Source organism: Podarcis pityusensis (genome assembly GCF_964106645.2).
Source record: "Podarcis pityusensis genome assembly, chromosome: 5".
Lineage (NCBI taxonomy): Eukaryota > Metazoa > Chordata > Lepidosauria > Squamata > Lacertidae > Podarcis > Podarcis pityusensis.
Genome location: NC_138032.1, coordinates 24,300,475 through 24,304,210, shown reverse-complemented (window position 1 = coordinate 24,304,210; position 3,736 = coordinate 24,300,475).

Genomic DNA, 3,736 nt, shown 5'->3' with positions numbered 1-3,736 from the left:
ATTTAAAACTTTTTTAAATCTATTTGCCAAAATGTCTGCAAATATTTTGTAATCCACATTTAAAAGAGAGATGGGACGGTAGTTCTTAAGTTGTGTCTTTTCAGCTTCCGACTTTGGTATTAATGTGATGAACGCTTCCTTCCACGACTCCGGTGCCCTCCTCCCCTCCATAATTTCATTGCTGACCTCCATCAAAGGTTGTATCAAATAGTCTTTTAATGTCTTATAGTACTTGGAGGTCAGCCCATCTGGTCCTGGAGATTTGCCAAGTTGCATGTTCTGGATGGCTTGTTCGATCTCCTGTCGTGTTATTTTAGAATTCAGGATTGTCCTATTTTCTTGTGACAATTTAGATAGTCCGTTTTTTGCCAAAAATTGTTTAATCTCAACATCATCTTGCGGCCCTTGGGTGTATAATTTTTTGAAGTATCTCTGGAAACACTTTCTAATGTCCACTGGATTCTGGATGTTTTTTCCATCAACCTCTAAGTTTGTAACAGTATTTAATCTTTGTCTTCTCTTCAACTGCCAAGCTAGCAGTTTTCCACATTTATTCGCCGACTCAAACGTTTTTTGTTTCATTAATTTAACCTTCCATTCAATTTCCTGATTTATCAATTTAGAATATTGTGTTTGATAAAGTTTAATTTCTCTCAGAGTTGGCTGTGACTTCGGATTCACTCTTAATTTCTTCTCTAATTCTTTTATTTTATCCAAGATCTTATCTTTTTTCTCATTTTGTGTTCTTTTCTTTACTGCATTCTGTTGTATCATGAATCCCCTCATTACAGCTTTGCTTGCGTCCCAGATTATTCTTTTTTCCACCATATTATTCATATTTATCTCAAAATAGTCCTTCAAAACTTTTTGGGCCTTCTTGGTAATTTCCTGATCTCTAAACAAATTGTCATTCATCTTCCATCTAAAGGATCCAGTTGGTAGTAGTGTCATATCCATCTTTACTGCATTATGGTCGGAGCAGGTCTTTGGGCAGATTTCCACTTTTCTGACCTTAGGTGCCAGGCCTCTAGAAATCCATATTTGGTCGATTCTTGTCCAGGTCAGTTGGGCTTCAGAAAAGAATGTTCCCTCTCTTCCTAGTGGGTTCTTTGTCCTCCAAATGTCAATCAAATCCATATTGTCAGTCATTTCAAAAAAGGTTTTAGGTAGTCTGCCGTCTTTTGTAACATTTTGACTTTGTGACTTGTCCATGTTAGTTGATACGACCCCATTCATATCTCCCATCATTATGATGTTGTTGTAGTCTAGATAGTCCAGCATTGTCTCCTGCAACTTCTTGTAAAATTCCGATTTCCCTTCATTAGGTGCATAGATTCCTAATATCAGCAGTTTCTCTCCTTGATATTGTATCTCAATAGCCAAAATTCTTCCATGTTCATCTTTAAATAGGAATTTAGGTGACAGGCTCTCTTTTGCATATATCACCACGCCTCTCTTCTTAACTTTGTCCGACGATACAAATTCCTGGCCCAATCTTTTATTTATTAACACTTTTCTGTGGAGCCTCGTCACATGTGTTTCTTGTAAACAAATAATGTCCAATTGTTCTTTTTTTTAATATATGAAATATTTTCTTCCTTTTTTCCGGAATGTTACAACCATTAATATTCCAGCTCAACAGTTGCAGAGACATCCTGAACTATCTGGTTATTTTTCAAGGGGTGGTATCTTCTCAGGATCTTCAGGTTCCACAGATGCTGATGTTGGTACTGGCGTTGCCTCAGGCCCAGAAGGTAGTTCAATTCCTTTTTGAAGGTCCTCTCCGTATGTAGACAGGAATTTGTCTCTCTCTTCCAGTGTTCTTACTTTAACCTTTCTCCCTCTAAAGGTAAAAGATATTCCTTGGGGAAATTCCCACCTGAATGGAATTGCGTTGCTCCTTAGTAGTTTAACAAGTTCAGAATAGGCGGCTCTAAGATCAAGCAGTAGTCTTGGGATATCTTTATAAATTTCAATTCTTCTATCCAAAACCTCCAGTGATTTTACAAAATGTAGTCCCAAAATCTTATCCCTTTCCTCCTTTGATCTCAATGTTATCAAACAGTCTCTGGGCCTCTCCTTCTTTATGAATCTTCCAAGTCTGAAAGCTGACACGATTTTAAAGTCCTTTTCTTCCAAGTTCCAGAACTTGGAGAATTCTTTGGTCAAAAACTCAGTTAGATGTCCTTCTTCTGCCTCTTGTAGTGATCTAATCCTTAAGTTATTCTCACGATTTCGCAGTTCTATCATGGAGAGATAAATCTGATGTTCCCCAACTTGTTTAGTGAGTGGTCTTACCTCTTGCTCTAAATTTTCTAATTTTTGTCTGGTGTCCTCAGCCAATTTCCGATTTTCTGCTGAGGCCTCCGTTAACTGTCCAATTGCTTGTGCATTCTGTACCACTTGTGTGGTTAATTTATTTAGACATTCTGTGTTTTTGTCAATCTTTGCTGATTGCGCATCTACTTTCTTGTCCAAAGCTTCCAATTTTTCAAAAATTTTGTCTAGAACAGAAACAGATGCTCCTGAGGCCATATCTTCCAATTGTAACTGCTCTGCTTCGCCCTCTCCCTCCACTTCTGAGGGCAAAGTAGGTACAGATGATCTACGTGTCTGTGAGGCTGAGGTTAGAGTTGTTTAAGTTGTTTGTTTAGCTCTCCCTCTTTTTCTTGTGCCACTCATTCCAACGTTATCTGTCAGTCAAGGTCACACTGAGTTATTCCCATGGGAATGGAAAGGTCCAGAGCAAGCAAACAGCAAGGGAATCGAAAGTAAAAAGTGCATGTAAAGTCACTGTTTTAATCCAATCCTCTAGAGGGAGCTTAAAATGTCTTTCAGAGTCTAATTTAATGTCCAAGAACCTTCAAATACAAATGTTTAGCAGAGTTTATAAATGGTCACTTTGTTACAGACAGTGCTTATTTATCTCCAAAAAGAATGTTTCAAATTTAAAAGGTCTCAATACCCTCAGATTGTTTCAAGTTCCAATATACAGTATCCAAATCTGCAGTGCTGACAGCTCCCTTAGTGCTCAGGCAGCTCCTGACTCTGGGTTTCACCTTCTAATTTGTAATCCAATAAAAGGAGGAAAGTCAAGTGCAAGTAAAATCCCAAATCTTTAGCTTAAAGTCTTTACTTTAAGATGCAGGTTCAATAGATGCTTAGATCTGTAAAACTTAGGATCTCTTTCTTTCAGCCTCCACTCCTCCAGCTGATTGCTTTTTTCAAGTTCAATGGCTGCGGAAGACGGACTTCCTGCTTCCACGTCTCTCCGCTTTCAGCCAAGTTCAAGCCAATTTAAATTTTCCCTTTAAAGTCTCAAATTCAAGTGACTCAGTCTTTTACTCACAAGTTAGTTGCTTTTTCGTCCGAATCCGTAATTTAGCAGGAAAAGGGATCAGCGCTCACCGACAGTAGCAGCGCGGCTTCGCTCCTCAGGCTGTGAAGCAGCTCTCAGCGCCGCAACCCCCCTCCGCGCTCCGGAGCCCCTTACGGGGTTCCTTCTGCGCTTGGAGGGTCGCTCAAGGCGCCCACCGAGCCTCAAGACCCCAGGCTCTTGCCGCCTGGGGTTTTCCAGAGTGGGTCTCCGCTTCGCCGTAGCGGACGACCCGTTGCCTGCGGAGCCTCCTCTCCCGTTCAGAAGAGGACCGCCATTGCCGTTCGCGCCGCCCCCGGAAGCTTTCGAGGCTTCACTTCAGTTTTTAACTAATTTTGTTTTTATATAAGCAAGTCTTCG